At 39.7% G+C, this 9292-nt stretch overlaps 2 long non-coding RNA genes across 4 annotated transcripts; both read left to right on the top strand.

Moving 5' to 3' along the window:
- Positions 1 to 87: 87 nt before the first annotated feature.
- LOC135246778 (uncharacterized) lies at positions 88 to 1607 on the top strand. Its single transcript, XR_010327925.1, has 3 exons — positions 88 to 984; positions 1112 to 1260; positions 1348 to 1607. It is a non-coding gene; the product is annotated as an uncharacterized LOC135246778 (long non-coding RNA).
- A 1683-nt stretch (positions 1608 to 3290) lies between these two features.
- LOC135246777 (uncharacterized) lies at positions 3291 to 8627 on the top strand. 3 transcript variants are annotated; one of them, XR_010327924.1, is made up of 5 exons: positions 3291 to 3749; positions 6013 to 6046; positions 6787 to 6887; positions 7818 to 8005; positions 8132 to 8627. It is a non-coding gene; the product is annotated as an uncharacterized LOC135246777 (long non-coding RNA). The 3 variants fall into 3 exon arrangements; XR_010327923.1 differs by lacking the exon at positions 3291 to 3749 and having other exon boundaries at positions 4489 to 6046; positions 8132 to 8280; positions 8368 to 8627; XR_010327922.1 differs by lacking the exon at positions 3291 to 3749 and having other exon boundaries at positions 4488 to 6046.
- Positions 8628 to 9292: the final 665 nt, after the last annotated feature.

The following is a 9292-nucleotide window of genomic DNA, read 5'->3' as shown; positions in this document are numbered from 1 at the left end:
AACTAAATTGAACTTGACCAATTGAACTGAACCAGACTGAACAGAAGACATTCAGAACTGAATGGACAGTGAATACAGTTACAACGCTCAGTACATTGATATGAAGACAAATTAATGTGTTTGAATGTGATAAGCTTTACATATTGTCATTACGTTTTCTTTAATACAGTTCTAACCATTTTGCACTTACTTTCTGGCTCCGGTTGTTCATTGTGTCCATCTCTTCATTCATAACCTCTCCTTACGAACCTAGCTTTAACCTGAAAATATTTACCTACTGCTAAGTGACCCTTTAGGTGGGTTACAATCATCATATACGTGACTATCCTCAACTGATACTTTGCTTTGGGCCTCTTATTCGCTCTTGGACCCTTAGGTTTGAGAGTAAACACACACACATTTTAAACAGTGTGCTCGCAAATTACACAACTTCAAGAATTTGTGATCTGTTGATTATTTAGGCCTCCAACTACGTAGCTCTGTGGCTGTACACAATGTCACCGTTAAAGGCACAAGCTACAAAAAAAGCCACGTGTGTTGTCTTTGAGAAGAATGATGAGGGACTAGTCTTTGGCAAGATAGAACTGATTCTTGTTTGCAACAGTTGTGTTTACTTTGTCACAGAGAAATGCCAGTCTGATTTCCTTTTGATCAGGGGATTTACTGCCTAAAGATGGGCTCAGAGAACCCCATTTCAAATTATTTCTGCCTCGAACATGCAAGCCTGCTTGACTATTACCCTTTGCCTGTGTACAACATGTTTGGTCTGTCTCTAATAGCCACTCCTTTCCTTCAGAATGTCTGATATAAGTGAGAGCATCAAGGACGCAGTCCTTTCTGTCCTGCCAAGTGTGCCAGAAGAAACGATCTTACACCAGGGAGTAGAAAGCAAAGATGACTTGCAGTACATAAGAGAACAGGAAATTGCAGAGGTTAATCGACCAATCCAGTGCAGAAAACATTTAAATGCATGGAAATGAGCAGGTACTGTATATTTACTACTTCACTACCAAATTAAAGAGTGTATTAAAAAGCTTATTGTTTTATCTAATTAATTATGGCGCAATTTTAGTCAATATGCATAATGATAGATTTTTGTTTTCATTGCCAGATGCTATAAGTTGTGCTACCCCCCTACTCCAGTCCCCAGAAGGCAGTTCATCGCTGTCAAGCTCCTTGAGATCCAGTAGCCCTTCACCATCACATTCCATTCGGCCACCAGTAAAGCAAAAATGGCCAGAAACGTTCCAGGTACCCCAGGTAATTGCATCACAATTTGTTCGTTTTTGATTTCCAACAGAATACGTTGATCTGTATTTCACATAAATTTTCTTGTTCTTTTCCAAGGCAACCCTGTACTTTGAGTATTTTTTGTTGCAGCTGGCTAGAGTGTCGCCGGATTGCGCAGGTAGGCTACGTGCGTTTCGAATTCATCAAACTAGTTAGTATCATAACGGCCAATCATTCACCAGCGATAGCTTAGTATGAAAGCATGTTTACATGTCAGTATTGTGGTCACCAATGCTTAACGAAGTATGCGTTTGTTAGGCATATGAAAGTACATGCGAGTCTTCCAACCGCGTTGTTTAAATGCGCCTTTTTTGATTGCACCCACCAAGCCATGCGAAATGAATCCAGGAAGTGAGAAATTGAGTGGACATGCTGTCCAGAATTGGTGTTTCCTTAGACTTCTGCCTCTCTTGATTGGGGACAATTTAAAAACCAGTTGAAAATGAAGTTTGGCAATTTGTGTAGCACGGAGTGTAGCACAGTGGGTAGGGAACTAGACTTGTAACCGAAAGGTCGCAGGTTCGATTCCCGGGTAGGACACTGCCGTTGTACCCTTGAGCAAGGTACTTAACCGAAATTGCTTCAGTATATATCCAGCTGTATAAATGGATACAATGTATAATGCTATGTAAAAGTTGTGTAAGTCGCTCTGGATAAGAGCGTCTGCTAAATGCCTGTAATGTGAATGTGAATGTGTTGCTGCTAAGGCAAAAAGTTGAAATTGTTTGTGCTCCTGCCATTGCAACTAGTCAGATGGCCTACTTGAAAGTCCTTATTGAGGAGTATTTGCCGAGTCGACAGTATTGTTTTCCTAATCACCCACTTTAGCCGAAACATCATGTAACCCGTTGGAAAAATAGCAACGTTTTAAAAGAGTCCTGTAGCTTTAAGAAAAGGGAGGCTCCCTACCTAACTTGTTAGGAGGACTTGTTTTGCATCCCTAATTAGTGTGGTTGCCTCAGGCAACTACACTATTATTATCGCACATATGTATTATTATTAGTGTGGTTGCCTCAGGCAACTACACTATTATTATCGCACATATTTATTATTAGTGTGGTTGCCTTAGGCAAGCACACTATTATTATTGCACATATTATTTATTAGTGTGGTTGCCTTAGGGCAACTACACTATTATTATTGCACATATTATTATTCATATATTTTATTCTTTCCACCCATTTTTTGGACCGCTACTCCTCCCAGTTTTCACACCACATACACGTGCCATATGTCAAAATGACCGGCTTCTTTGGGAATCGTGTGCTATTACTTTGTGGAAAGTTTCGCTGCACGGTTTTTGAGAAATATTAATTTTTATGCCCAATTTTTCCCCATAGAGATGAATGGAGAAGGTGACGTCATTCATATGCGAACGGTGAAGTTACAGCATTGGTCGGCTTTGCACACGTGATGCGGTCAGCTCTGCGGTCTCAGCAGGCAGGATAGGAAATAGCTGATTGCGGAAGTGAAAGAACGATATTCAAAATGAAAAATTACAAATGAAAACGCTGTCAGCTAGGTATATCAACAAACATATGGCTTAGGCATAACCAGAAGTCCTCAATAATAATAGTATTTCACGAGACATTACGCTAATTCGTTGACGACGTTTCGTCACATGCAGCGTCTTAGAATGCTAGTGCTAACACACAGTGAATGGCTTTTATGCGATAATGAGAGCACTTTCGGTTGACCTAAAAAAACGATATAAAAAAACCAACAATATACGTGCTGTTATACCTGGTTAGAAAGCTTATGCTCTCAGCTACTGAATAAACGAATTTTCAAACAAGCCAGACTTTGCGTATTTGCATGCTAGTGCTAACAAACAGTGAACGGCTTTAATGCGATAATGAGAGCACTTTCGGTTGACCTAAAAGAACGATATAAAAAAACCAACAATATACGTGCTGTTATACCTGGTTAGAAAGCTTATGCTCTCAGCTACTGAATAAACGAATTTTCAAACAAGCCAGACTTTGCGTGTTTGCATGCTAGTGCTAACAAAGAGCGAATACGTTCTATGACATGATGACATAGCTTTCGGTTGACCTAAAAAAAACGATATTAAAAAAACAAAAATAGACGTGCTGTTATACCTGGTTAGAAAGCTTATGCTCTCAGCTACTGAATAAACGAATTCTCAAACAAGCCAGACTGTACTGAAAACTGGAACAACGCCGTCAACAGCACGTGTGTAGGCTATCCTGTGTCTATGAGTTCGTATCTAAGGTAACAGATTAAACTCTGAATTGCAGCACAGTTAAATGTTTTTATTTGAATGGTAAAAATGAGCTGAACTTAACGTAAAACCATAAATCAATCACATTAATCTCCCTAGCCCTGTCTTGCTTTTTAAAATGGAGCGGTTGTGCAGTGCAGATATAACGTTTTTCCAAGACCCTCTGAAGTGGCCAGCTAGCTTTATGATTCGCCGTCACTCGTCACAGCATACCGTGAGTAAATCGCTGATCTCAAGTATTGATGAAGGGTTAATTTAGCTCTGAATATGTGTGTTGCAAATGAACTCGTTGCCGTGATGTTATAGCATGTATAGCATACTCTGTATCTGCTTATACTACAGAAACTGTTCGCTCCGTTCAGCACAAAGTTGACTGCGTTGGCGGCAACCACACTTCACAATTTCTGCAGGAATTGTCTAGTTAGTGTGGTTGCCTTAGGGCAACTACACTATTATTATTGCACATATTATTATTCATATATTTTATTCTTTCCACCCATTTTTTGGACCGCTACTCCTCCCAGAGTTTTCACACCACATACACGTGCCATATGTCAAAATGACCGGCTTCTTTGGGAATCGTGTGCTATTACTTTGTGGAAAGTTTCGCTGCACGGTTTTTGAGAAATATTAATTTTTATGCCCAATTTTTCCCCATAGAGATGAATGGAGAAGGTGACGTCATTCATATGCGAACGGTGAAGTTACAGCATTGGTCGGCTTTGCACACGTGATGCGGTCAGCTCTGCGGTCTCAGCAGGCAGGATAGGAAATAGCTGATTGCGGAAGTGAAAGAACGATATTCAAAATGAAAAATTACAAATGAAAACGCTGTCAGCTAGGTATATCAACAAACATATGGCTTAGGCATAACCAGAAGTCCTCAATAATAATAGTATTTCACGAGACATTACGCTAATTCGTTGACGACGTTTCGTCACATGCAGCGTCTTAGAATGCTAGTGCTAACACACAGTGAATGGCTTTTATGCGATAATGAGAGCACTTTCGGTTGACCTAAAAAAAACGATATTAAAAAACCAACAATATACGTGCTGTTATACCTGGTTAGAAAGCTTACGCTCTCAGCTACTGAATAAACGAATTTTCAAACAAGCCAGACTTAGCGTATTTGCATGCTAGTGCTAACAAAGAGCGAATACGTTCTATGACATGATGACATAGCTTTCGGTTGACCTAAAAAAACGATATTAAAAAAACAAAAATAGACGTGCTGTTATACCTGGTTAGAAAGCTTATGCTCTCAGCTACCGAATAAACGAATTTTCGAACAAGCCAGACTTTACTAAAAAGTGCAACAGCGCCGTCAACAAAACGTGTGCAGCAGCTTCAGGTCCGGTCTTACTCCAGAAAAAGACGTCAGCTTGTAATACCACACATACTGCATTGAGTGCTCTGTAAGTTTGTAGTACAAACTGCCTTTATCTACACATCGTCGATCTAATAGGTGAGAGAATAAGCTTTCTAACAATGTATAATATGTCAATTTTGACTTTTGTAATACCGTTTTATGTTCCAGCGAGTTGGAAACTTTGGTCTCTTTATAACTGCATTACGCATTCAGCTAGTGAAAGCAACGCTTTCTCACCCCAACGCATTTGCTACAGTACACAACTCCGCTCGCTTGTTCATGCACCCCTCGTTATAACAGAAGTTACTAGTACTGGCTACCAGCCGATGCTTATTCACAGAAGCCGTATGCAACTATTTTAACACATTTCTCGCCTCATTTTCTTTCTTAGAAATTTGGGTCGGCTAACACGTAATAGGCTTACCTCTGTCTATGAGTTGGTATCTAAGGTAACAGATTAAACTCTGAATTGCAGCCCAGTTAAATGTTTTTATTTGAATGGTACAAATGAGCTGAACTTAACTTAACACCATCAATCAATCAAATTAATCTCCCTAGCCCTGTCTTGATTTTTAAAATGGTGCGGTGGCGCAGTGTACATATAGGGTTTTTCTAGACCCTCTTAACTGGCCAGCTAGCTTTGTGATTCGCCGTCACTCGTCACAGCATACTGTGCGCAAAACACTGATCTCAAGTATTGATGAAGGGTTCATTTAGCTCTGAATATGCGTGTTGCATATCAACTCGTTGCCGTGATGTTATAGCATGTATACCACACTCTGTCTCTGCTTATACTACAGAAACTGTTCGCTCCGTTCAGCACAAAGTCCACTTTGCGTTGGCGGCAACCACACTTCACAATTTCTGCAGGAATTGTCTAGTTAGTTTTATTGGCTGTAACAGGCAGTAATGTCTTAAGATCATTCTGGAAAATAGTTAGCCCCGCCCACTCCCAGGGACTTGGTTGAGACTGTTTGTCGCACAGCAAGAGGGGAGAACGGGAGATAAAAAAAGACGATTAGAAGTAAAAAATCATAATCGTTAATTTAAGCAGTAAACCTAAAGAGTAGCTCCGTAAATGACCCACGGACCAAATATTTTCCAGATCGCACACTTCAATCTCTTTCCTTGGGATCTTGGTAAGTTAAATGTTAAATTTGCTAAAGTATCGTAACTGTAGCAGCAACACGTGTGCTATTGACTCTGTGTATGCTTGAAAATAGCATTAGCCACACGTGGTATGTATAGCTATTGAGTTTCTCTCATATAAAGTTGAATGTTGCTGTTTGAAAGCGTGAATGGCACTGTTATTGTATCATACGTGTATGAATGTGCTATGTAACGTGTATGAATGTGCCATGTAATAACCTTGTGTTAATTTTAAGTAGGCTATAGCTCGTTCAAGGTGGCTATTAGTTGAGCCTATGCACTTAAATGAAGTTAGCTAATGCAGTACTGTTAGAAACCATGCACTAGCGCTTAGCAAGTGCGCTACATTTGGGTATATGATGTAGCCATATCTTCTATTGTGCATGACAGTGCAAGAGGGTTAGTTCACATGAATTTAAATGATTTTACAATCAACTAATGATTTACTTGATTGTTAAAGGTTTATTGCCATGTATTTATATTGAGTTCATGGTTTAAAAATGTTTTGCTATAGTTACATGGAAAATACCTTGCTCATAATTCATGATTAATGGTTAAAAGAGTGATAGAATATTTGATAAAATGAAACTGTACAGTTGAACATTTATAAAGTGTACTGTTTGCTTTATTAGTAACACTTTTACACTTTTGAGGTTACAATGATGCCTTAAAGAAAAAAACTAAGATTGAGAAAAGTATTCAGTTGTTATAATAGCCTGTTGTCATACAGGCTGGGTTTTTTGGATACCTGAGAAGAAACCTGTGAACCTAGGATTCTCTCCCTGGCGAGCCGACCAGCTTGATCAACTTGATTCATCCTCATCCATTGAGGTAGAACCCCTGATACCCTTGTTTCTCCCAACCCCACTCTGGTGTGGTAGGATTGTGATTGAGAAATTACACACTTTTATTTGATACTTTATTTTTGTAAAAAGGGTGCACCAACCAACAAAACTGACTTGAAACTAACTAAATTGAACTTGACCAATTGAACTGAACCAGACTGAACAGAAGACATTCAGAACTGAATGGACAGTGATACAGTTACAACGCTCAGTACATTGATATGAAGACAAATTAATGTGTTTGAATGTGATAAGCTTTACATATTGTCATTACGTTTTCTTTAATACAGTTCTAACCATTTTGCACTTACTTTCTGGCTCCGGTTGTTCATTGTGTCCATCTCTTCATTCATAACCTCTCCTTACGAACCTAGCTTTAACCTGAAAATATTTACCTACTGCTAAGTGACCCTTTAGGTGGTTACAATCATCATATACGTGACTATCCTCAACTGATACTTTGCTTTGGGCCTCTTATTCGCTCTTGGACCCTTAGGTTTGAGAGTAAACACACACACATTTTAAACAGTGTGCTCGCAAATTACACAACTTCAAGAATTTGTGATCTGTTGATTATTTAGGCCTCCAACTACGTAGCTCTGTGGCTGTACACAATGTCACCGTTAAAGGCACAAGCTACAAAAAAGCCACGTGTGTTGTCTTTGAGAAGAATGATGAGGGACTAGTCTTTGGCAAGATAGAACTGATTCTTGTTTGCAACAGTTGTGTTTACTTTGTCACAGAGAAATGCCAGTCTGATTTCCTTTTTGATCAGGGGATTTACTGCCTAAAGATGGGCTCAGAGAACCCCATTTCAAATTATTTCTGCCTCGAACATGCAAGCCTGCTTGACTATTACCCTTTGCCTGTGTACAACATGTTTGGTCTGTCTCTAATAGCCACTCCTTTCCTTCAGAATGTCTGATATAAGTGAGAGCATCAAGGACGCAGTCCTTTCTGTCCTGCCAAGTGTGCCAGAAGAAACGATCTTACACCAGGGAGTAGAAAGCAAAGATGACTTGCAGTACATAAGAGAACAGGAAATTGCAGAGGTTAATCGACCAATCCAGTGCAGAAAACATTTAAATGCATGGAAATGAGCAGGTACTGTATATTACTACTTCACTACCAAATTAAAGAGTGTATTAAAAAGCTTATTGTTTTATCTAATTAATTATGGCGCAATTTTAGTCAATATGCATAATGATAGATTTTTGTTTTCATTGCCAGATGCTATAAGTTGTGCTACCCCCCTACTCCAGTCCCCAGAAGGCAGTTCATCGCTGTCAAGCTCCTTGAGATCCAGTAGCCCTTCACCATCACATTCCATTCGGCCACCAGTAAAGCAAAAATGGCCAGAAACGTTCCAGGTACCCCAGGTAATTGCATCACAATTTGTTCGTTTTTGATTTCCAACAGAATACGTTGATCTGTATTTCACATAAATTTTCTTGTTCTTTTCCAAGGCAACCCTGTACTTTGAGTATTTTTTGTTGCAGCTGGCTAGAGTGTCGCCGGATTGCGCAGGTAGGCTACGTGCGTTTCGAATTCATCAAACTAGTTAGTATCATAACGGCCAATCATTCACCAGCGATAGCTTAGTATGAAAGCATGTTTACATGTCAGTATTGTGGTCACCAATGCTTAACGAAGTATGCGTTTGTTAGGCATATGAAAGTACATGCGAGTCTTCCAACCGCGTTGTTTAAATGCGCCTTTTTTGATTGCACCCACCAAGCCATGCGAAATGAATCCAGGAAGTGAGAAATTGAGTGGACATGCTGTCCAGAATTGGTGTTTCCTTAGACTTCTGCCTCTCTTGATTGGGGACAATTTAAAAACCAGTTGAAAATGAAGTTTGGCAATTTGTGTAGCACGGAGTGTAGCACAGTGGGTAGGGAACTAGACTTGTAACCGAAAGGTCGCAGGTTCGATTCCCGGGTAGGACACTGCCGTTGTACCCTTGAGCAAGGTACTTAACCGAAATTGCTTCAGTATATATCCAGCTGTATAAATGGATACAATGTATAATGCTATGTAAAAGTTGTGTAAGTCGCTCTGGATAAGAGCGTCTGCTAAATGCCTGTAATGTGAATGTGAATGTGTTGCTGCTAAGGCAAAAAGTTGAAATTGTTTGTGCTCCTGCCATTGCAACTAGTCAGATGGCCTACTTGAAAGTCCTTATTGAGGAGTATTTGCCGAGTCGACAGTATTGTTTTCCTAATCACCCACTTTAGCCGAAACATCATGTAACCCGTTGGAAAAATAGCAACGTTTTAAAAGAGTCCTGTAGCTTTAAGAAAAGGGAGGCTCCCTACCTAACTTGTTAGGAGGACTTGTTTTGCATCCCTAATTAGTGTGGTTGCCTCAGGCAACTACACTATTATTATC

Source organism: Anguilla rostrata, unplaced genomic scaffold, assembly GCF_018555375.3.
Source record: "Anguilla rostrata isolate EN2019 unplaced genomic scaffold, ASM1855537v3 scaf0900, whole genome shotgun sequence".
NCBI lineage: Eukaryota > Metazoa > Chordata > Actinopteri > Anguilliformes > Anguillidae > Anguilla > Anguilla rostrata.
Note: the sequence above shows the minus strand (reverse complement) of the source record. Positions and strands in the feature narration are given on the sequence as shown.